We start from the raw sequence: 26,425 nt of genomic DNA, 5'->3' as shown, positions 1-26,425 counted from the left end.
TTCTAAGGTTAGCTGGCCCACTTAAAAATTATCATTTATTTGTCTGCATGAAAGCTGATCAATATCAGATGAACTTGTTTTGCTCATGTATCTTTAGAACTAACTATACAAGGTCATTTTTCACTTCCTATTTGGAAATTTTGAAGAGACTCCAAAAGCAACTGAAGCTGCACAAAAGCAAGAATGGATTTGGGTATGGTATCTCTACAGAACTGGGTCTACTAATGAAGACACAATTACCAGCAGAGAGCTTTACAGAAAGGGTAGGTTGTTCTTATCTAGACTATTTAGGGCATGATCAGAACTGACTCTGAATGAAGTAACTATCATCACACACCGTCCTTATTTTATTCACACATAGCTTTTTGATTCAGAGTTCCCCAATCAATCTGCAACTGTCTCAAAGCCTTTTGCCGAAATTACAAAGACAGAGAGTAAGGGAAGACAGAACTTTCAAAAAAGCCTGACTGGATAATATAAAGCAACAGAAGATAAGTATTTGAGCTCCTCTTCCTAGCCCCAGGATTGTGTCCCAACTATCACATTAAACTGTAGCTTTATGCATCAATGTTACTCAATATACATGCTCATTTCTCAAGTAAGATTTATTACAGAAAAAATACAATTCTTTGGTCAGATTTTAAAGTAATATTCATTCACCTAGAGAAGCAGAAGTGTTACTTTCCAACAGCACTGTAGCTCCACTGTATGTTACAGAAAGTAAATGTAAAGCTATAGTTATATTCCCACAAAAATAACAACCTCCATATACAAAGAGCCAAAACACCTTTCAAAAACTGAGAAAAACAGTCAATGGTCATGGCTTTACATGATCAAACATTATAATGAGCACTAAACCAGACATCTCAATAAGCCTGTGCACTTTGGCTGGGGAGCGACAACCCCAGTCTAACACTTCTTTAATTAAGAATTACAATGACTCTGCCCCCGTGCAAAATGGCCTCAACACCTACATCTTCTAAACTTTGCAATGAATTAAACATTAGTAATGACTGTTCTCAACACAGATTTCATGGCTTGTGACTCAAGTGCAGACAGAATATTTCAGTCAAAGGACTGAGCCCAGACAACTGCAGATCACTGGGGTGATAGAGCAGTACAGTGTCATACCACCCACTACTCTCTGTAAGAGCCCTTCAACAGGAGCACTTTACTCTGGATCAATCAATTGACTTAGTACAGGGTATTTTATGTGAACAATCTATCTAGAGAATACTCTTATACTCACTGAAGGTGCACTTGGCAGAAAACTCAAATGCAAGTACTCTTGCATTTCAGTATTCTTTGGATCACAGGGAGCTCACAAACCATGCTGGGGATAAATCTGGGGTTATTCTACACCTGCCACAGAGGGAAAGAGAAGGGAAAAGAGAAGATGGGCCATCCTAATTTGGATATCGTCCAGCTGAAGAAGAGGTGACAAGTTTCACAAAGAGATCACCAGCAAGTAAACTGCTGAAGGACCAAAGGGCTGGTCACTGTAGCCCTGCATCAAAAACTTCAAAGGGCCCTACAGAATTAACTCCCCTTTTTGGGATTTCCAAGCTGATGTACAAAGCTCCACCAATGCGAGATGGTACTTGCAGCGTCATGCAAACATCTTTGTGAAGGCAACACAATCCACAGGACACCAGATCTTAGCCCAAACTATTGACAGCATGAGACTGTTTAAAGCCACCCACCTACAGTGCTTAACCAGCACTCACATCTCCTCTCAAAGGTCTTTCTGCTGTCAAATAAGATTTCTCTCATTCCACCACAAACTCTAACACCTACTATTAATTTCAAGGGTGATGACATTTGAAATAACTGAGCACCTGACATTCTTTACCAGCAGATTTGAGAAAGGTAGTTCTCCAAAAATTTCCTTTAGGAAAGGCAAAGATTTCAACATCATAAATGCTTTTGCTTCAATTTGCCTGTCTTAATTCTCATTATCAGGAAAGGAAGTGGGAATGAAAGTCACTCTCCCATACCAGGTAATAAAAGAGGGCATGAAAAGGGTGACAGAACTGAGTAAGACATGTAGTTACAGAGCATTCACCTGAAGGCCTTGATCTTCAGAGTGAGAAGGGGGACCACAGCAGGGAAAAAGGGCTGCTGTAAAATGGTCAGGCTTCTGATAAGCAGCTTCCTGTTCTGATATGGGCAGTGAACAGGAAGTGGAAGAAAACCGAAATGGTAGAGATGAGAGATTACAAACGCACCCCCAGTGACAGTAACCAAAAAAAGATGGACTGAAAACTCTTGCTATAATAAAATTATCTCCTAACAGCACATCCCCTCCCTCTCTGAGGAAAAAGTTTAAGAAATACTAGAATGCAAAGGTGTACAATGACTAAGTAAAGTTTGTTTTAATTATAACAAGAGTTTTGACCCATTTGTTTACTATGCAGCCCTCATTTCATAATAGATCTGCATTGTAACTGCCATTTCCACATCCATCTGGGAAAACACACCATCACCTTTAACTACCACCTTCTCCTGGGATGACTGCAGCTAGGAATGTAATTCATATGGAAGCCTCTTAGGTGGTTTTTCAACGGGTTTTGTTTTGCTGTGTGTTGCTGTTTAACACAAAACCAGTTTTGCCCCTATAGCTGATTATGCCTGTGTGGGAAGAAATAAAGAGGAAGAAACAAAGAGCAGAATAACTATACTATACAAACTACTGTTGTTGATATAAACTGTGGATAAACAGTCAATTCCACCAGCTTTGACATAACATAGCAAAAAGGCTTGTAACTGTAGACTTGACTTCATGGCTTAGAAAATTTGATAGTTAGTCCAGAGTGGCAGCTACATTTATTAGGGTATGATCATCCCAGCATTAAATTCAAATGCAGAGTGTGGGGTGTGGAATAAATTTCATTCTAATATCTGTTGCAGCTCTGGAAAAAAAAAATCTATACTCTTACAAAAATCTAAGAATCCTAAATATCAATGCAGGAAAAAACAGCCAGCAGAAAGCAGAGATTACTAAGAAAAGGCTATTACAAGAAAGCCAGAAGTTCCTGCCAAAATTGTACATGCAGTATCAGGGATAAAGTCATTTCAGAAGATGACTGAAAAGGCAAAACCTCAGCTGATGGGAGTCCTACATCAGTTGATACAGCTGAAAAGCTCTTTAAATACAAGCCTATACTGCCATTTTCCAAACAAGTAATCAGCAATGACCTTGTCTGTACAAAAATGTAGTTTCCTGCTTTCTATTTGCAGAAGGAGCTTTGATTGTCTTTGATTCCTATTTAAAAAGTATAAAAACAACTTAATCTACATTCTGTACCCACAAATATCTAGAACTAACAGCCAGTGTAGATTAAATAATAATTTGAATTTAAACATGAGGTTTTCTAAAACCACAAAATTAATCCCTTCTGAGAATTTGTAGAACCTCTCAATCTATGCTATTCCAACTGTAGTTTAACCAACTGAATGATATATGCCACAATCCCATTTACCAAAATTAAATTTGCAAAGAAAAAATAATAATCACTCTTCTTAAAATAGTTAATGAAGAGCAATACTTAAGAACAGGCACTATACCAGAGTCTGAATTACCCAGAAGCCAAATTAAGCAAGAGCTTAACACTTTACAATGCGAAGAGACAAAATATTAAGTCTTTACTGGAGATGCTCCTGACTTCAAAGAATCTGCAGTGAGTGAACAAAAGCAAGCAAAAACTGCAAGAGAGATGACTGCCTCTTGCATTTTGAATTTCCTGCTAGATTTTGAGAGTTATCTGAAAAGTAGTTCAAAGAAGTTACAGTTCTTCCTTTGTCTGTTCATCACAGTAAAAGCCACACGCACAGTTCCCAAAGCTGTGGTAGGGCTTTCACGTGGAAATGTTGAAATCTCTCATTTTTCTACTCGTAGAAAGTATTGCTTTTTGACAACACTCCATATGGGACAGTGAAGCACTTCAAGGGAACGTGTGACAGCATAGGAAATGAACACAACTGATCATACCTCAGACTGGGAAGCTGTTTCAGTCCAAACAACATTACAAGTAGTTGAATGCAACATTAATAGGAATATCACAGTAGGAAAAAAAGTAGTCTCATGGAGTAGCTTGAATGGAAAAAAAGGAACCTCTGTTTATATCATCAATTAGGTCTCACGAGTGATTTAATTATTATTTCAAAAATGTGCACACCATAAATTTAAAAAAATTGGAAAGTCATCACAGCAGAAAGTATTCTGGTAAGAAGAAGTTTGGACTACCAAAACATACTGGCTGAAAAGGTTGTTTTTCCCCTCTATCAGTAAAGAGAGCAGATGCAATCACTCAAAGATGTACACAACAGACACACAATAAAGATGCAAAGATGTCTACAGAGAATCAAGGGGAAACAAACAATTTGAGAGCTATTTACTTTGAGCATACATTATCCAGTAAGCAAATACGTAACAATGAACGCACAAATGAAAGCATCATAAAAGTACTAAACTGAAGCATCAGTTTGAAGATGTGAGTCCTGAAAACATTTAGAATTTCAAGACCTTATGAGAAAATACTACCATGTTGTTTCTGAAGGTTACTTACCAATGCAGTTTCTCCCCTCAGCTAAGATGGGTGCAACATTCTAAGTATCACTGATATTAAAAAGTTTACAGTCCATCAATACCCTACTAAATTGAATAGCATTCTTCACTATGAGATTTACCATAAGCAATAAACTACAGGGAAATAATTCACCATCTTTATAATTTCTCTGCCCATTTAAGCTACAGATCAATTTACCACTTGCATAATAAACATCCATACATTTTCAGTTACCCTTCAGCCTATTCATTTTGACCACATGAACTACCTCTTCATTTACTGCACTTACATACCTTAAATATAACACCTTTCTTAAATGGGGAAAGCCTAAAGCCCAGAATAACATCATCTCTCCATTCCACTCCAAACTACTAACGGCACTGTACACATCCTTGGCATCATCCTTGTCTCTGAACTCATCTCTGTTCATTTTGCTGGCAGCAAAATCTCATCAATACATTACCTGTATAGGGACTGCCTCTACCCTTCCAGTTATACAATCACTCTGTGCCCAGTAATATACATACACATATATATTCCTTCACCATGCATCATCATGTAAGCTTTACACAGAGCAAATAAAAATACAGTGACATACCCTATGACTATAGGCACTGCAAAAAAGCATTCCAGAAGATGTTTACACAAAATCTTCCCTACCTCGTAAGAAATTGGATTATGGTTCCTTAATAACTTTTAGTCCAAGTTTGCACCTCCCATTTCTCAGCTGAAAAGTAACTGAAAATGCAAACCAGGAAAGCTTGATCACTGAAGTGCTTTCTAAGGAACCAACAGCCTTAAGTAAAAAACATGCATTTTGTGTCTTAAAAAAAGCAAGCTTTTAGAAACATCTGAGGCAACCTCTTACATTTCAAGGTTTGTTTTAAAAATACTAAACTGCACAGTGATGCTACACATTTGTAGTCTTGTCCTCTCCTTCCTCCAAAACTACAGAATTTTAATAAGAACATGAAGCTTTTATTACAGTTAAGCATAAAAGTAAAAAAAAGTTTAAGCTAAGATTGTGTCCATCAAATTAGTGCATCCCCTTTAGTGTACCACTAAGCAATACCATTCTACAGTTCAAACATCTGTCCTCACATACTACTCATTTTTCTGCAACTTATAAGTTTTCTCTTACACATATGTGGCACACATTACTGTAAACAGTTTATCAGCCACACCTCTTACTGAATCAATCCAGTGCCTTGTCAGTCAAAGAAGTCTGAGAGAGAACCAAAACCCCAAAAATGAAAAAAGTACAGAAAAATGGGATCTTCTCTAGGTATAAAACACATCACCTATGGGACTTGGAAGAAGAGCAGACACAGTTTACTGTCAGACCATACCTGTCCTCAATATGCCACCTGTGGAATCCTGATAGAGACAGAAATTATTATTCACACATTCACTGAACTTGACATATCCCTTTCCTGATGTAATGCATAAAATAACTCTGAAATCCCTCAATGTAACTGCAAGAAGTTTACGACACAATGCATACACTGATGTCCTTATCAAACAAAGCACAATACCGTTTCCCAAGTAGATTCCACTTTATAATCTGACCCTTATTTATGTATCTTCAACCTTATTTATAAACCTTCAAACAGAATCTAGGTTGGGCATATTTATTTCAAACTCAAAATATAAAAAAAAATCTTAAAAAAAAAGCTTTGCTGCATGCAGAAAAAACACTCAGGGCTTAATTTTAGAAAGCCAGAATTATGTTACCATATACAACATATTTTGTGAAATAGGAAATAGTATCTCGTTACTGTTTTTTTTCCCTGCAAGTTGTTTTATAAGGGCATTATGTTTATTATTAAAATTTAAAACCATTAAGCAATTTTTTTTAGTGTAGAAAAGGCAGTAATGAGGTTTTAAAAGATATTTACTAGAAATTAGTTTCTCCACTAAGCAGACTGGCATTCTAAAACAAGAATGCCTGATGATATCCATTATATCTAAATGGATTAAAATATCTGCTCCCTTTAATGACATTTTTACTTCAAGGCAGTATCTCACACAACATTTCTAACAGTAGTTAAAGCAGCACATTAATAATCACGCCATGTTCTTACAGTAGCAACAATAATTTCTGGTAGCCATTTTCTTTCCAGCTTTAACAGTGTCTCAAAGCCAACAGTCCTCCCTGCAAGCTCAGTGCAAACCCAGAGGCAGCAAAGTGCTCTGCGGTCTCCTCTGGCTGCACTCCTGGCTGCCTCCCTGCAGACACCTCCAGTCCCGTGTGCTCACCGACCAGCATTCTCTAGCGCTGCACCCGACTCAATTTCAGTTTACACTCATGGCAATGTGACAGCATGGCAGTTCCCTTTGTAAAAACCCCAAACGACCCAACCCCCACATTTAGGAGATTGAACAGTTTGCTACTGAAGGATACTTTAAGGGGAGGGCAGCGCTGTAGTTCATGACTGTCACCTGCAGGCGCTGAGAACAGAGCCCAGCACAGGATCACCAACCTCCGCAGATCACAGATAACCACACCAAAGCCAGTGCTGGAGCCAAAAACAATTTCTTCATAGACCATTCTGAATACCTCTGAATTTTCTACGTTGTAAGGCAGACTAGTGTAGATTCATTTCCAAGTCTTCTCTGTGTTTCTAAAGTCTTAAAAATGACAAAACTTGAAACACTTTCTTGAATTAAGACTGCAATGCAGATTTCAAAAAAAGGTTGAGCCTAAAATCCTACAGCTCAAAATTAGTGATAAATTACTATTTTCTTCTTTCCTTTAAAAAAAATTACCAAAAAATCTCCCCTTCTTGCTATCATGACAGTTTGAAAAGAAGCAGTAGAGAACAGAAAGTAAATTACATAAACATTTGTAACAGCAATGGCAGGAAATAGTGAACCGGTATTAGCACATAAGTACCCCCTACAAAACAGGATCCTAAGTCCAAATTCAGTTCCTCAGAAGTTTGTTCCAGTTGAAAGGGTAGCTATGCTGAGATCACGAGCTCTAATGCCTGCTGTTGTCTGTCTAGACAGCATTTCTGACATTTCCTGACCATAGCAGGAAAGGGAATCTCCTGTTCCTAGCCTCAGAGGAAGTCTATTTTCTGTGCCCATGAAAATGTAAAATCTAACAAAAATTTCCTAGAGATTTCATGCACGCTTTGCATAAGTATTCACAAAGCTTTGCTCATTAAGTGCTAAGAAAAATCTCATTGAGGGCTTACACTAAAATGAAGGAAGGCTTACGGTGAACTCTGAATTGCTGCAGCAGAGATTTTATTCTGATATCCCTACGACAGTACCTTCCAGCAGAGGACAGAGCAGACACTCTGGAGTAACATTCCCTGTAAACAGCACTGCTAACTCTCAAACAGCCTTCTTCCTAATCAGAGGACTAAGCTGTGACTACAATGAATGTTCCAAGATGAAGAAAATAACCATATAAAACAATTCCCAAAAGATGCAAATTCCAAACCAATCACCTAAAAATATAAATTTCAGCACCGCCATTTTTCTAGCAAAATCTTTTTCCAAATAAAATATACACCTATTTCATACAACAGAATTCAGCCACTGCTTATCAGATTTGAAGTGAAGCTACAAAATGCTTCCTAATTGGGTTGATATATAAGCTATAATCTTTAAAATCTATGAAAGAGCACTTTGGGGAGCCACATATACTTAGCCAGTAACATAAGGACTTCCCTTCATTTGGCTGGAGCCTGCTTTTTGGTAACACAGGAATGGTTCTGGTGAAGAAGGAAAAGTTATAATATGCAGTCAACACTATCACCTTAATAGCCTTTGAAAACATAAAAAATCCATTCCTCGCTGAGGTGCTCAGTGTTCATTTTTGGTTTGGTGAGACTCTAAGTTTCCAGCCTTGTCTGTGGCCTCCATAAATAGGTAAAAACTATTTCCTACCTTAGATAAGCTGTAGCAATGTAACATAATTGAGCCAGTTGTGTTTTATTTTACACCTTCATGTCAGATAGCTGCATTAGTGTTTTTGGAATAGGAACAACAGTCATTTTTCAACTGAGGTTATTCCACCAGACCTGGCAAGCAAACGGGGACAAATGCTTCCACATCCCTCTTTGAAATGTAGTTTGTGACCACTGTCATGAACACCCAGTCGAGACAGTCGCACACCACCAGCACCACAACCACAGCTCAGGTTTGACACAGCATCCACATCTCTTTAGTAAGCTCCTATTCATGGTCCCTGTGTTCAACTGGACAGGGTCCACAAGCTTTATTACTAATATACTCATCATACAGGAGTGTTTCCTGTAGTGAAATGTCACAAGAGTTTACTAAAGTTACTGCCTTTGCTACAAAACTATTCCATGAAAAACATTTTGCTATGAAGCAGGTGTTTTCAAGATCTACCCCAAGGACTCTACTCAAGTTATGCAGTACCTTGAGGTCTACTTTCTAAACTGTTTAATAAACATCTATGGAGTCTCCATGCAAGATTGCAAGAAGATACAACAGTTCTATGCAGGCTTCACTTCAAGATCAGGGTTTAATTAATATTTTTCTTCTCAGCACTGAACCCTTTCAATGCTTGTGGACTTATTCAATTCCTTTTGTTTCAGGGAAAAGTTTAAAATCTTTGATTCTTTTGCTATTTTAATTAGTTCTTCCAAATACACGAAGGCAAATGGAAGAACTTGGTATTTCCAGCACGCCACACCAGTTATCCTCACCTGTGCCTATCCAGCCCATTGGCTGTCCTTGATTTGTCAGTTTTCCTAACCAGAGCAGGTTTCCCAACCAAACTTTCAAAAGGAGCTCAAGAAACAGGAGAGACAAGACAGATACTCTAAGCCTATTTCATATGCTTTACAGTGGATTACTAGGATAGCACCAAAGAACTGGATCTGCATGGGCTAAGATTGCATAAAATCCAAAAGTATAAATGGCACAAGTCATTCACATCATTACTCTGTTTCAGAATATAGACATGGTTTTTAAATTGAAACAAAGAAACCCTGATGTTTCCCACTCTAAAAATGACATAACCCCAAGACAAAAATATTTTCTTCTAGCAAGTAAACAGCTTATGTTATTTGCAGTAATAACAAAGCTTCTTAAAACAAACCAAAGTCAGCACCAAAGATAAAGGAAACTTGGCCACTGTCTCGGACATTCACAGTTAAAATAAAAAACCTCTGAATACCTTGTTCAAAGGCTTCATAAATTCACAATGAGTAATATGTCCCAAAAGCTTAGTGTTCTACATCAGCACAGGATCTGTGCCTTCTTTTGGGCCCCTAAGCACAGCTGACTATTTGCCTACTGACTGGCCCCAGAGCTACTATGTTTCATCATCACCAGCAATTTCGTAAGCATACAAGTTAGATTTCAAGACCTCCTGTTTGTTTTCCACTGAAACACTGAAGAAAATATAACCAATACTTCAATGCTGAGAGAATATGTATGAATATGAAATCTGGTTTAAATGGACAAAAGGAGCAAGAGTAACTTTTCCTCAAGTTCAAAGACAACATATGGAAGCACACTAAATTAAAGCAATTCTGATAAAAAACTTCAGCACTTACTTAATACCTACTTAACTTTAAACAGCTTCAGAGAAAACAAGAGCCATGAATGACACCGCAGAACTCTGATAAAAGTACAGAAATACATAAGGGATTGTTAAAAAATTAAGAAATAACCTGTCTTTATCCTCAGATTCACAAAACTAAAGAAATTCCGAGAACAAATAAAACAAAAAACAAAGGAAGCTACGGCGCAGAACAGGTCAACTTCTCCAAATTTAAGCCTTCAGAATATCCTAACCAAAGCTCTTCCTTGAACCAGAAAACTCTTTGGAATTTACAGTATTTAGAGGAAAACAGAGATATTTGTATCCTTGATTTTTTATGAGGTATAGGCAGCCACAAAGCACTCAGATTTGTACTTTGGTCTTAAAAAGCCAAGAGGGTTTTGGGGTGGAGCTTTTTTTTGGTATTTTCCAGTCGGGGTTTTTTTTGGGGGGAGGGCTGAGAAGCGAGGTGGGTTTTTTACACTAATAGGATTGTCCTGTGGAAAAGTACTGGTAACTTTAACAGTTTTGCATTCTTTCAAATAGCTGCCGATTTAACATCATACAGGTTTGGTTTTTATTTCTGAATGCTAAAATCTCCTTTAAGGACAGGAAGAAATGCTAATGAATCTACAGCGGCAGAAAACATGAAGAAAAAGAACAGCCTCAAGCAGGTAAAAACCAGAGCACTCTTTCCTGCTGAAAATGGCATTCTGGAAAATTACTTTAAAAAATGGAAGGAAAGTTAAGGTAAAACTGTCTGTCATAACAAAAGTGAAATCACAGAGATATTTCTTTGGACAAAAGCACCCTAGTTCCTAGTATTAGTATCACTAAGTTGGAAGAAAACTTTGATCAAAGAAGATCATGGCAACCACAACACAGGTGATCTCTAATTAATCCTCCCTCCTTTATATTTACATCCTTTGAAAATAGCATGCATCAGGCACGCTTCAGGAGCAGCTTACTAGATGGACCTAAAGCCAAGTTGCTAGAAATATATTAAATAGAACTTTATTTAAAACAGCACCAAGTATCCTAAAGATCAAAGCAATCACCTTGCAGAAGTCAAACAAACCTACTTTCTCTAAATGGCTCCACAAGAAAAAAACCCCAAAAACTAACTCATCATTAATGCTCCAAATGACATGAAGGAAGGTCCTGCTGTGATACTGCAGTACTTATGCAAAACTCATCTAATTTCCTTATGGACATAGCTGAACTTCTGAAAAGACTACAGAACCTGGATGCCTTCAGTTTTACTGAATGTGAGTACATTATCCTAAATATTGCCTTCATTTAGAACTCTGTATGATGTTCCAAACCACAATACTCCAACTCTAAATTGTTTGTCTATATACAAATATTGATAAATATCTGTAAAGATAAACAGACAAAGAAACACAACTGCAAACTGGTTCTTAACATAACTCCTTACTAGACAAGTCACCATCTCTGGTAACACTTCACTGGACTAAAAAAATGGAAGGCAAATCCCAAAGCTGTTTTTAGTGTCTAAAAGACATTTCTAAAAATGAATTATCACAGTACCTGTACGGTATTTTTAGAAATACTGCGACATTTCAGTTATATAGGAACCTGGATACCTTCTCCCAAGCATAATTTCTATTTTTTGCACTCTTCCTTTGTGCAAAAATACATTATACCTTTTAGTGTTCATTACTGCTGGTAAAACATTGAAAAGCAAGAGCACTCTTACCACTGTAGTAGAGAGAGAGACCTGGAGAACAATTTTTTTCAAGACAAGCTGTTCTTCCTCTCCAAATCTTACACATGCCAGGAAAGAAACAATTTCTCTCATTCACCAGCTCTTTCAGCCACATGGACAGCAGTGAGAATCACACTGAACATCCTCAGCAAGCCTCACCACCTCCAAAGTCTGGGAACAAGGGCCTGGCATTTAGGGGAACATGGCACAGACCACTAGTGATGTACGTATTCCAAAACACTAACAAAAGGAAAGGTCTCTAAGAATCCCTGCTAAAGCAGCTCACCAACAAGTCAACTATTTTTCATCACCTGAGTCACTACTGTCCAACACAGTCAAGGCTTTAAAAAGACACAGAAAAAGCCAATCACTATCCTAAACCACTTCTGCAAGAAAACAAGTTAAATAAAACAAATGTTCACTAGTTTCCCCAAAGCAAAGATCTAGAAAGACCACAGACAGTACCTACTATCTTTGGTTTATGTAACACACAAGCAACCTTTCCACCTCTGTTTCTGCAGCATTTCAGCTCAACTTGCATTCCAGACATTCAAGTTCTACTCCCTCCCATTCTGTAATTGCTCCAAACCCTTCCAATTTTTTCACTGTGGCTTATCTAGGTTAATTCACCATCACGTCTCCCCAACTTATTTTCTCCCTTTTACCCCAGCAAAAAAAAATGTAACAACATAATATATTTCTTTTGTTAATAACTACCTGATTAGGGAGTTCTAAGTGCCATTTTGTTTTCAACTTTCTACAAGATGAGAAACTGTTTAAAAGTAATTTCAGAATACTAATATTCACTACAATTCATACACATGCAGCTATTTTCATTACATGCCACAGATTCTCAGTTCCAAAGTTTTGCCCAAGAACACAAAAGATCAGGTGATTTCAATAAGTCAAGAAGCATGCTATGAAAAAGGAAGCAAAAGAGGGCAGAGTGCTCACTTCAGTGTGGGAGAGAACTGTGAGAAGCCAGCTGCAGAACTGCCACTTCCCACTCCCTGCGACAGCACACACAATCAAGACTTTCTCACAGAGGATACACTCACAGCTATGGTATTAAAACAAAAAGCCCAGCACTTCTGTGTGAAGGAAAAAAGTTATTTATATTGGAACTTTGCAGGCAGAGCCTGTCCTCTGTTGAAAATATTGTTTCTAATACCAAGCTGACTGGGTAGCAACAACAAAAATACAGCTGTTGGAAAAAAAACATTCCCCTCCTCTGCCCTCCCTACCAATTATCACTGGGAGAACAGAGAATCTCAGAATGGTGGTTTTGGTGAAGGCTCCTAAGAACATTCATAAGAATACACAGTATTCTTATATGCATAAATTCAATGACCTAGATAAGAATAAACACAATAATAAATACAAGATCCTACAGCCACTGTTTTGGTTGTTGGGAGCCTAATTTTAGGATACAAATTCTATAGATTTCCACACTCTTCTGACTGAAAAGGATAAATACAGAAAACTAAGTTGATTTCCAAACTCTTCTGACTGAAAAGGATAAATTCAGAAAACTAAGTTAATATCAGAGACAGTTCCTGAAATCCAACAGTCACAAAACTGTCGTATATGCGCACATTTGAAGATGAAGAAAGGTATCAGCAACAAACACTATACAACAAACATTGAGGGCCTTCCAAAAGTAAGCATCAAAAATTGTATCACATAGTGCTCCTAGGAGAGCTGAATAGAAGCAGAAGCAAACAGCAGAAATATACAGAGGACAACCACTCCAGAAAATAAAAACTGAAGCTAAAATAGAAAAAAAACCAAAAAAACCAAAACCATCAGCCTGAACACCCCAACCAAACCAATGAAAACCTTAAACCATAACCAGCACCCATCACCCACTGGCTGCAGCCAGGCCAGTAACAGCCACAGCCACTTCCTACCAGCAGCAGCAAGGAGCAGCTTCAGAGCTGCCATGCTTTACCAGCAGACAGAAAAGGATCAGTTTTCCAAAAGCAGTCACCTGACCTCCTGCTGTTTGCCTTTTCTGGAAAATTCAGCCCAGTCCCTACCAAAGAGCCACACTGGGAAAGTAGATGGGATAAAGCACAATTCAATGCCATCAATGTACCAAAATATTATTCTGTGAAAAAGCAGGCAGAAGGGACTCATTGCTACATTTCAATGATTACATTTGCTAAGGAATTCCTTGTCTTTCACTCAAACTAAAAATGGATGCATCAGGTGAAAGCCTGTAAATAAAGGTAAATTACACAAGAGATATTTTGCTGTGAAAAATATTTTTACAAATGGGTGCTAACAGTTGGTCCAGAGAACAGCGAAGGTACAATGATGACTTCAGCTACAATTGGACCAATCAATAAGGCACCCTGTAATTCCTCCCATCCTGTTTCCCAAAATGCAATGTTATCAAGTAGCCATTTAAGGCAAGCAAAAAATACAGGCATTCAAATACTCCCAAAATAGTGTCCCTTTATGAAGAAAAAAAAATCCAATTAAGTATGATAAGTATCTAACTCATAGCGTTCAGCATGCTGAAAAGTTACAACACAGTAACCAGGGGCCTGAAATATTCCTAAACCCAGCCATCTGACCTTTATTCTGATTTGAGCATGAACTTCACATAAACTGGATTAAGTTTCAAGAAATACTGAATTACTAAACAGCCCATCATCCTTAAACTAGTTAATTATTTGCAAGACAAAGCACTCAATATCAATCAATAAAGATCAACTAGAGAATTCCATTTCCAGTATCTGGATTTAGTATGAACCATCAGTTCCCATTCCAAGAGCATTACAATTACTTCTCCTGGAGAGTTCTCTGTGATCCCAGGTTTGCTCAGAACTGTTATGTCAGTTAACATTAGTGCAACCAGAACACACACACACACACTGTTAAGCCACTGTCTTCCTCCATTTAACCTCACTGGCAATGTAAGGGCCTGGCTTTTGTGAACCTAACAGCTGCTGTGTACAGCTCAACAGTGACAGGAAGGCAGCACAACTGGATTTAAAATAAATTATTTTATATGAAATTATTATACAATACATTTGATTATGTGATTTTAAAAAAGCTTGCTCTCCTCTTCCTCTACCACTAAATCCTATAGATTCTGGGTAGACTTTGTACCAAGATGAAATATTCACTACATGACACTGAATTGCAGACTAGGTAAGTAACAGAGCCTATTGTGCTTTTTCAAATCTTGAAAACAATGCATATTAGAAGTTTATACAAACTCATTACATGGTCTTTCTTGATAGTAAACTGCGATTTGAGCACCAAATTACATCCCATAGGATTACTGCACTATAGAGGTGCACAGTATTTGCATCTGGTTTTACATGGCCATTTCACATCCTTGCTATCCAAGAGCTTTTCTACAATTCTGTGAACAATGTGGGCTACTATCACTGCTAGCACAAAAGGTTCTTATTAATTGATCTAAGGGACACAATGTATACAGGCATTAATGCTTATGTGAGCTTTCTGTCTGGGTTTTTTGGGATTTTTTTGTTAATTAGGCATAAAAAGAATATTTTTTCATGATACTATAAACTTAGGAAATCCTTTAACTCATTCTGACAGCATCTTTATGTTTATCAGCCAGAGTGACCAACAATCACAATTTCCACTGGTAACTTAAGCTCTTTATGCAGTACCAATATAAAATTTACATTTACATTGGTAAAACTGCAGCAAGGAAAAATGTTAATTAACAAAAATCAGATTATAGATTTGGCTTATAGGCAGAGTGTTCAGGAAGACCAACAAATACATTTTCAGAGAAGACAAACTGGTTTTGGTTCATTTCACCTGGGATTCCTTTACACTCTGAAGCAGGGCGGATATTATTTTCATCTGAACAAATCCAGTTTTGGAGTATATGCCAAGTTTACTCAGTCTCAAAATCAATTTAAATGAGTGCAACTCTGTTTAATTTTACTGTCATTTTCCCAATCTCTGAATACATAATACAAAATGCTCTGCAATCCAGAGCACAGAGGAAACTAATTGAATGTGTCTTGTAGTAACTAACACTGGAGCAATGCATTTGGTACTAAAAGAATAAAGGCATAAACAAGTATCTTAAGGCAGCCCCCTGATAGCCACATCACTTGGACTTTGCTAAAGATAAAAAGTTGCTGGAAAATGTAAAAATATGAGGACAGTGAATCAGCAGCTGTTCAAAAACCTTTAATTCAAACCAACTTCAGGTGAAGCTGCTGAGCAAGTGACATTACTATTCCGTACTTTCTCCATTTTTAAGTTCTCAGAGCTTTTAAAAACCTGAAGGGGTTTGAAACTAATAACTGTGTGAACTTGTGTGTGCTTTATTACTATTGAGAAGTTTATTAGTTTTTTAGTTCCATTTACTCCATAAATGACTTGAAAAGGCTTGAATTAAAAAAGTATACACACTGGTAGGCTGTGCTAATACTGGCAAGCTTAAGCACAAACTATTGCTCAAGAAACTCCACTAACAACCCTTGACTTCAGTGTCCATATGAAATTCAGTTAAAGTCAAAGGCAATGCCATTCTTGTTTAATATCCTGTTTTTTCAGCTGCTGATGCTCCTATTTCAGTCAACATTTTCTGTATTAAATAACCTCACAAAGATGCCCCAAGTGGTCAGTGCCTTTTTCTCCTACTAGCCAGGTCAACTGTTGAGAGTTCAACTATCTTTTTGCATTAAGAACTTTCATACTTTCCTTGGCATACTCCTCCTAGTGCTACTAAGCATAAACCAGACACTGGACTCAAAAAAAAAAAAAAAAAAGTCAGAGTAGTACACCTCGGTTGTTTGGTTGGTTTTGGGTTTTTTTTACAGTGATATTTGCCCAGAGCCTTTTTTTAAATTAAAAAAAAAATCATTCAGACTGAACAAAAGAAAAAAAAATGTATAAAAAGACAAGTCAAGTCTCTTTAGTGACATTATGGGTGTTTTCCTCTACAAAATTTCTCTTCCTTGGATAGGTCTTATTATTAAAAATGAAATCTGTAGGAATGAATATGAGACATCAGAAGAAACTATTCCAAGAAGATATTCTGAAGATTATTGATTTCAATTCTCAGTGTATTTCTTGTATAACTCTGCAGCATATTCCTCTGCAGTTACATTAAGCAGGTTTGCAACATCAGCTCTGACTCCAAGTCAGTGTAACAGGATTGTCACACTGCACTGCTCTTTGATGCACCCTGCTTAAACTCCTCTCCAATAAGAAAATTGCTGCATTTTCTCTGCACCTATGTGACCCACTAAAAGCTTCCCCAGATTTATCCTGCATTGCCTAATCAGTCCATTTATTCTGTCCTCAAATCACCAACCTTGCACAAGTCAGGTAGTAAAGAATTCTACACAGAAGAATCACATTAAGTTACCAAAACTCTGAAGCACTTCGCCATCCACTTATAAGAATCTTCTCTTTAAAATTTGTTTTATGATTTGAATCAAAAATTATGTTGCAACTTGTATTAAAAACCCTGTCAATTAATTAATGTGTTAATTCATTACTCTATACAAGATGAAATGACTTCTCACTCTAAAATCTGGTGCACATTCATTCTTCATATGCGTTTGAAAGTAAAGTTCCATGACACAATCTTCATAATTAAATTATGTGCTGGAAAGGGAGGCAGGAATCAGAATACCACTGCAAATGAGGTTTTGCTTAAAGGGCTAGAGCTGTACAGTACTGATGGAAGCCTATTTTGATATATCATACTTGTTTTCCATGACCACTTGACTTGTCAGTTTACAGACCACACTACCACGACAGAGGTACTGCCAACAGGCTGAAGGTTACACATATGCCATAAGAAGAAATAAAACTTTGTACATTTCACACCCGTTCCATTTGTCAAGATGATGCTCATCACTGCAAACTGGTAACACAGACTTAGTCAGAGAAACCACCAGATCCTGAAGCTGTTGGAAGCCCGAACACACGACTTTGGTACCTGAACTGGTAACTTTTCCCTCGCTGTTGTAAACCATCTCTGCGCCGGGAGCTCTACTCCCGCTCCCGGAGGGTACACGGCGGCGGGCCGGGGACTCGCCAGCCCTTTGTACCGACACCGGGCGTTTCAGAGCCTGCCCGCTCCACGTCGAGAAGGGAAGGGAGCGAAGGGGAGGGTGAGGAGCGCACGCTCCCCCTGTCCCAGGACGGCAGCGCAACCTTTCCCGGGTGGGCCGCCAGCAGAGGGGGGCAGCGCGGGCGAGACCCGCACTAGGGAGCCGCGCGGCGGAGCACAAGCGGCCCTGCGGGACCCGCCGGGGCGGGCGGCGGCAGGGCACGGAGGCCTGCGGGCCCCCAGAGTGACCCCGGCCACCCTCGAGCGACGGCGCTGTCCCGCCCGGCCGCCCCCGCCCGCGGGGCATTACCTGGCTCCCGCTGCCGCCGGCCCGGCCCCAGGCCCCGAGCGGCGGCCCCGGGCTGCCCAGCTCCTCCGCGCCTGGCAATGGCGGCGGCCCCGCTCCCCCTCCCCGCTCCGCGCTCACTGGCTGCGCCGCTTCATGTGACCGAACAAAACCCTCCTCGACACAGCCCTTTGTGTCCCGCCCGGCCGGGGCACCGGGAACGCCGCTCGTCGGCTCGGGGAGGTGGCGAGGGGCGCTTCTCGGGACGGAGAGAGGCCACAAGGCGGGCTGGAGAAGGAGGGGCCGGGGAGGGCAGCGCCTGCCGCGGCCGCTCGGCCTCCGCCACGCCACCGCCGCCCCGGCCCGGCCACTTACCGCGGCGCGGGCGGCTGCGGCCGAGCCGCGGTGCCGCACCAGGTCGGAGGCGGCCGCCATGTTCCCGATGCGGCAGGATGGGGCAGAGCTGCCCGCTCCGCCACCCGCCGCTAGGGCGGGCGGGCGGCCTGGCCCGGCCCGGATCGGGTGGGCTCCGCTCGGCCCCGGCCCGCGCCCCGCGGGGCCCTGCGCCTCCCGCTCTCCCCCTTCGCTCCGCGACCGGGCGGGGGCGGCGGGGGCGCGATACAAAAAACTAAATCGTAACGGGAAACTCACGGGCTCGCCGGGCTGTGCGTCACGCCGGGGTTACGTCCTGCGCGCGCCGTCGTGACGTCATCCCGCAAGCCTCCCGACCGCCCCGCCACTCCGCGCGCAGCTGCACGCACACGCACACACGCGCGCACGCGCCCCACCGTGGGCGAAGGGCGCACGCGCACGGCATCCCCTCCCTGCCCCCGCCGGGAGCGCGCCCCCGCCGTGCCCGGTCCCGCGAGCGGCCCCGCCCGCTCGGAGGGAATGTCCGTCCCCCCCTAAGGCTCAGAGGGAATGTCCCCATCCCCCTCGGGCCCGGAGGGAATGTCCCCCCGGGGCGGCTCCCCAAACACGCTGGGCGCACAGCGCCGGCTGCCAGCGCGGCCGCCGCCCGTCCGGCGGGCTGCCCTTCGCGCAGGCCTGGGAAAGCGGGTCCGGTGCGGCAGGATGTGCGCGGGGCGCTCCCGAGGCAGCGGGGAGGCAGAGCCCGGCTCGGGCTCCGGCTGCTGCGGCCGGTGCCGGGGCCGCGGGGAACCTGAGCGCAGCGGGGGGCGAGAAGCCATGAGGTGACAAAAAGACACGTTCGGCGCCACTCTCTCCTCAGACTAAGGCTGCTGAAGCGAGCCCCGGCTTACAGAGGGAATTCTCCCGGAGTCAGGGGAGAATGTTAAGTGCATAGCGACTGCTTAGATGAGTTAATTTTTTCCCTTCAGACTTGCCAGGCCTGGGGGATTCTCACACTCGAGTGAGAAGCTGATAAAGGCAACGTTAGAGGTGTGAGCGGTGGTCAGTGTGCTCAGGGACACGACAGATGTCAGGAGAGAGGACGAGGAAAAACACGGCACATATAGTTCAAAAGGGGGGAATAGGTAGAGCCAAGCACTGTCAATCATTCCCGCCTCTATTCCCAGAAAAGTACTGAAGCAAATAATCACACATCTTTAAGTACAGGATAACTAATGAAGTGGTAAGTTAGAGCCAACATAGATTTGTCAAAAAAATCATATCGAGCCAAACTCGTCCTGAGCTGTGACAGAATAACAGGCCTTGGATGTGAGTAGTGCTTGGTTGGTTATGGCTTAAGTCAGGTTTTTGACACCATCTCAGAGAAGTCTTAATTGAGCAAGCAAAAGACATAACATAATGAACTGACTGCAGTGGTGCAAAATTACACCAGCGACGTCTCACTGTGACAAATAGCAGGACAGCAAATACAGTTCCCTGGAGGTGGGTATGTCATGACTGTGGTCCCAAGTCTAATTATGTATGTGACAGAATACAGTTTACATGGACTGGATTTGCCAACAATGCCAGACTGGCAGAGTGGGAAGCATGTTACAGCCAAGAAAAGAATTCAAAACTTTCCTGAAAAAATAGTTGCAGAAATATGATGCAATTGAATAAATACAAGTGCCAACTTCAACATTTAAGCAGGAAAATAACAATTGCACAATTGCAAGACTGGGAACAGATGAATAAACACCAGGTTTACAGAAAAGGGGCTGGGGATCAGAGTAAATCACAAACTGAACATGCATCAACAATGTCACACCGTTGTGAAAAAAGCTGCAGTACAAAAAGATGCATAAACAGAACTGTCATATCTAGGACATAGGAAGAATGCCTCATCTTTAGCAGTGGTGAAGCCTCATCTGTGTGTTCAGATTTGGCCTCTGCATTTCAAGAAAAATGTCTTTCAAAAACTTCCAGTAGAAGACAGTACAAGGAATGGAGGGGAAAAAAGTCACCATTTTAAAAGATGTGACCCTAATTGAAAATAGGAATGTGTGGGATTTTTTAGTCTAGAGAATAAAAGACCATGGGGAGAAAAATCCATTGTTGCACTGAGTCCACTGCAGACAAGGCTAAACGTAACAGCTTTAAACTGTACTGAGAATTTTCAGTTAGACATTAGGAACAGTTCTATTGCCATATGGATAAGTAAAACTGGCATACCTACAGGATCCTGGAAATGGTATTAGTGTGTTTTTTTAATATTAAGTTAATTATCTATAAGGAAAGTATAGAAGAATTTGACTGCTGTGAAGTAATGGAGGCACACTAGGTTATAGTTGCTTTCAGCATAATTTTCTGTAGCTGCAGTTACTATCCAGATACCTAGATATCTGTTCTGATCCTATTTTTCCCTGACAAAAGTGAATCCCAGAGGCATTTAAACATTTAATGTGTTGTCATGATCTTATGCACAGGTGTAGATATCCCCTTTGGGAGTCTTTGTCATGTTACAATCAGTATAGTTGTGTGGCAACATATGTCACATGCTCAGCTAATTTGCTAATTTATAAACTTTATATATCATTATAAATTCCACATTTAAAAACAATGTGTGTGTTAGTGCTCATGCAACCATTGTCTATCACAGCTTTTGCTTTTCTTTGCTTTTTCTCCATGGTACCAGAGGCTAATTTTCCCCAAATCCATTAAATTCAGGGGTTTCTCTGGAGCTTGCCAGTTAGGAGAAGGCAGTGTGAGTGGTTTATGTTGCAGGACTGAGACCCACCAAACTCAACTCATTAGAGATGACTAAAAGGCCATTAAATAGGCCAATTTTCAATCTCCACTGAGTTAGACTGAATTCAAACTGATAGCCCACAGGCAAAAGGCTATGAATTTCATTAACAGTACCCCAAAGCATTCAGTCCCCTAATGAGTGCTAATATTATTCTTCTGAGAATTAAGCTTGTTTTCTGAAAATATACATTTATAAAATCGAGTTCTAATTATTTTGGAGCTTGTAAGGACAGTTTTTCCACTGCTCTTAAACAAAAGAAACATTATCATCTTGTGCAATCCACAGATTCCTTCTAAGATTCTTAACAGGATATGTGCTCCACATTAACCAAAATACAAACAATAAAAACGTGAAAAGCAAATATTAATGCTACCCCTATGCTTCTTGCTGAAAATCATATATTTTATTGCACGCAATCATTTTAAGGTCATCACCCTTATTTAATTTAAATATATGTTGCCCAATAGAAGGTAAGATTTAAGGAATAGCAATTCTTGCTTCAATTCTGCAATTAATAACTGAAGGAAATCCCCAAATTCCGTAAAAGTATTAACTTATAGAAGATGCAATGTTTTATTAGATTTCACATCTATTTGTGAACAAGTAAAATACTTAGCATAACAAAACCTGAACTTCAGTTCTAATTCTGCCAAATCCTACAACTTATTAATAGTTTAAAGATATCTAGCAATTTTTTAATCTCTTAACTTAATACTTGAACTAAGAGGCCCAATTCCATTAGCACTAATGGATTCTTAAAAATGCTTATGATTCACATAATCTGTGGATCAAAAAATCCACATTTGGTGTGAATGAATAAAGAACATAAATTCAGTATTTCATTAAAATGGCAGTGTGGTAAAAGGTTATGTCCAGTGATGTCAGAAGTCTTTTTTGATTTCTAATTCCACTTCTGTTGCCATTTGTAGTATGTGAAAAGTAGTAGATGATCTTAAAGGTTGCCTGATGGATTAAGAAGACTTGAGAAACAGACACCAAATGACACAAAATTGGGATTGCATGTCTGCACAAAATAGAAACTTTAGGACCAGTGAAGCATTCTAATGTCAGTAAAGGAACATGTAATGGCCAGTAGAGAACAACACAATAGGATCCTTGAAAATCAAGCCAGATACTGCACAGCTGGCTTTCTGTTTGCAGGAATTCTGGCTGTGGCCTGGATTATTTCTCCACCAATGCAGACAAAGCCTAATAATGGTTAAAACAGCATTTGAAAATCTCTTGAGAAAATGATGCTCCTAGTTCCTCCTGATCTTCAACATGGCTATAAAAAGCTTAAACCAAGGCAGGTTCTTTCAAGTTAGCAGCAAAGTATGATTAACTGGAACCAATTTAGTAACTGTTTCTTCATATAAACGTTTTTGTAGCTGAAGCTGCAGAGGGAGAGTTGGAAAATGTTTAAGCTGAAGCATTTTGAATGAAAGAAGACTGCAAATGCCTCCTTGTAACACAGAGCAAAATCCCAAATGCCTGGAGGGAAAAACTTTTTAATGATAATTTCTTACATTTATATAGCACCTTTAATTCCCTAGGACCCCAAGCACTTCATTAACTCTATGCAAAAAGCTTCACCATGGAAATAGAGCCACTATATGCATCATTCCTTGAACATTTCATATTCAGTTGACATATATTCTGGTTATCCTGTGTACAGCAAACAAAATAACAACAGATAAAATATTTAGCTGTATAATTTTGAGTTATAGAACAATTTAAGGCTGTATGGTTTACAAAATGCTGTCATGTAATGGATACATTACATTTAACCCATTAGTTTTCCTTCTCCATTTACTATTTCAATCTCATCTTTATACCATAGCCCTTGGTAGAAAATTTTGTCTTCCATAACATTTTTAAAATTGAAATGATTCTTGATGTCTGATTTTCAGACAAAAAAGATCTCTATAGGCAAAAGTAGCATCTTTTATGAAATACACTACTACAGTCTGAAAAAGTAGAGTTTTTGAGTACCTGAGATATAGTGATGGGATTTTTTTAAGGTGAGATGGTTGTACTAATAAAATCCCTTATCTTTATGTATGAAGTTTGTCTTGTCTTTGTCTTTAGACCCTAGTAACTACAAAAAGAAGCACACAGAAACATGATATGAAAGGTATCTGTGTTTCATTGCTCAACTTGCCACTGAGTTTTTCTTTACACTCTACTGAGATGTTTCTGGTTTCTTGGCCTTTCCTACAATGACATAATGCAGATTTCACTAATATCCATGAATTTAGGACCTCAATGTACTGGTTGTTTCGACAAAGAGTAATCAACGTTATTTCAACTGAAATATTAGAAGAACTAATAAAAGAATTATATGGAGCAGTTTAATTTATTTCAACATTGTAGAAACAAAAAGGGGAAGGTGACTTTTCCTAATATTTTTTTTTCTGCTTGAGCTGTTGATTCTTTTTGTTTGTTCTCTTGTTTTGCTGGCTTGCTTCTTTCACAGGCCCTTTTGAGATACAGTTGTCATGTTAATTAAAGAGGATTGTCTTGTCTATTTTTCAGACAGAACAAAAAAAGTATTTTATTTATAAATTTAGTCTCTGCCATAAATCAAGATATTCTAGTCATCTTTGTCAAAATGAATTAAACTTTTAAAATTACCAGTAAAATAATAAGAGAGCAGTAAGAACATATAGATAAAATTGTCTCTCTTAACAGTGATCCCAAGATAAGGTTAGTCCTGAAATAAAGTATTTTGCAACAGAAGGGTGTTTAGACAGCGTGCCTAGGAAAAGATTACTGCTTTGCACTGTGGATTGCCTTTAGAACTGTCCTACTGTTGTGTGTGTTTGAAATCTCAGAGAAGATTGCTCAGATTACATGAGACAACTGCCACTGTTTTCTCACTGCTCAGCCTCTGTCCATAGGCAATGGTACGAAGATTTCCGTGGCTGTTGCTCAGACCTGCTGCCCTTGGCTAGGCCTGTGCTCGCAGTTACAAACCAGCTTTTGTCAGGACAGCAGCTCGTGCCCAGCTTGCCACAGTCGTCTCCTGTTCTCAGGCTCACCACTATGGAGTGTTCCTGTCATCTGCCACCCATCAGAGGGGAGCAGCTGCGGGGGCAGCACTGCCTGCCTGGCACACCAGGCTCCATTCTTAGCTGTCCTACAGGTACCACTACTGTAAACATTACAAATCCTGGATTAATTATCAATAGTCATTCACTAACCTTAGCCCTCATGCTCATTTTATTTCATCAGGTGTTGTTCTAATAGATCTTCCATTAAAAAAGACTGAGCCTACATCTATGTTCCTTTCAGGAGGATCTGCCATCTCTCTTCTCACATTTGAGTTACTGAGCTCAAGTCTCACAGAATTCAAAGATCACAAGAAAGCAGATTAGTGTAGGAAAATACCACCATACATTATAACACTGACCTTCTTAAAAACAATGCTTTGCCTTGGAGAGTTGCCATTTGCATCACACACAGGAAGCATTAATATATGAAAATATGCTATGAGCAACGAAACCATAACAGGTTGCTTCCTGAATCTGTTGATTAATTATAATTTACTGTGAGGGGAAGAAAGCAGTGGCAATAAACTGGCCTTCAATAGATGATGGAAAAGGACCTAGATCTAATAGGTATAAATTATCATAGCTCAGCTTACCTGATGATTCAGTTCACATTATAGTGCCAAAATGATACTCAGGGAGAAGACAGACATAGTAATTTCAAGATCCTTGTTTCAAGTGTCACACTGATAGCCTCAACATCCCCCTGCAGAGGTCACAGCATGAATGAATCCAGCTCCTACCACTTTGGGCCACTGTGGGCCACATGCTGGGCCTTTGTCACGACTGTGCTACGCTGGCAGAGTGCTAGTGACGAGAGGGAAACTGCACTAGGCCTGAGAGTGTCACATTCTGTCCCCTTCAGGGTGTGTCACCCCACCTCCCACATCCACCTCTGTGGCTAGCATCAGGGTCACACCCAGGGCTGCAGCACGTATCAGAGACCAGAGCAATGCCTGAAAGGATTCTTGTCACCAATTCTCCAGCCAATGTGGAGAATTGGTGACAAGAATCCTTTCAGGCACACTCCATATCCAAAGTTGTGACTTTTCTATGTCCAGTGAAGGACACAGGTGGCACAACATGGGGAAGTCACCTCCCTCAGACAAAGATCATTTCCACACCCTCCCCAAAAGGAAAAGGCATTGCTAGCCAACCCCCACCACTTCCGTACTTCAAAGTCATCTGGCCAGATGGAAGCCAGGACAAAGATCCAAGTGAAGACATCTTCACCAAAACCCTCTGCCTTAAGAAGCAAGTTCCATATGTTTTAGCAGCACTTGAAAAATGAACAGTGTCTCTCAGTCGTCAAAATCATTGCCAGGCAGGATTTCAAACTGCCTTCTTTTCCCTGCAATTTCCTACTCCTCTGCCTGGTAGGCAATTGCTACATCAGCAATTCTGATTTCCCTCACCATTCCATGGACATACACACCTTCCTCTCCTTATGCTTTAAGCGTAATAAAGCAAAAAGCTTTATTATTGTTTATTTGTAAAGTGCTAGAGGTTTGAGTATGGGAAGACATAGCAATCGCTTTTAAAGAAGTAAAGAAAGCAAAAAAATCCATTTTACTATTATTAATGTGGAAGTACTGTGGATCTTATTTTGTGTTTAGGTAAGATCACAGCAGTAGAAAGTCTGTTTGATATGTCATACCTTCTGTTTGTTTCTTAATTGTAAGGAGTTTGGTTTTGACCAAGACAATTAATTATGAATATACCTGAGTTTTCTAACATCAGGGATAAAGCTTAAAAAAAAACTACAAAAGCTTTTTTAGACTATATTGTAGTGTACAGATAAGTATATGTCTTCAGGGCATAAAACCAGGCATCTTTGTAATTGAATCCTCTGAAAAGAAGGGGGGGGGAGGGAAATTACATAAAATTGTGATAGTTCTATACAGTCTTAGAGTTAATATGCAATTGTGAAAAATGATTTATTAAATTTTGTAGTTGCACAGAATCAGTATATGGCATGGTTTGTTAACAAAAAAGACCAAGGTACAACCTAGGGTTATTATAATGACAGCAT

General features: G+C 40.0%; 1 protein-coding gene across 8 annotated transcripts in view; it reads right to left on the bottom strand.

The window, feature by feature from the left end:
* The window catches only part of ZNF644 (zinc finger protein 644), a 74,820-nt gene that overhangs the window by 27,918 nt on the left and 20,477 nt on the right, over window positions 1–26,425 (bottom strand). For 3 of the 8 annotated variants that reach the window (XM_071436316.1, XM_071436310.1, XM_071436318.1), the window contains exon 1: window positions 18,835–18,967. The exons of 2 other annotated variants lie outside the window; for them this stretch is intronic. The gene's annotated coding sequence lies outside the window, so the exon portion shown is untranslated. 3 more of the 8 variants (XM_071436317.1, XM_071436311.1, XM_071436314.1) reach the window with 2 other exon arrangements.

Source organism: Agelaius tricolor, unplaced genomic scaffold (genome assembly GCF_023055355.1).
Source record: "Agelaius tricolor isolate 1412-34295 unplaced genomic scaffold, bAgeTri1.0.p SCAF_11, whole genome shotgun sequence".
In the NCBI taxonomy this organism is placed as follows: domain Eukaryota; kingdom Metazoa; phylum Chordata; class Aves; order Passeriformes; family Icteridae; genus Agelaius; species Agelaius tricolor.
Note: the sequence above shows the minus strand (reverse complement) of the source record. Positions and strands in the feature narration are given on the sequence as shown.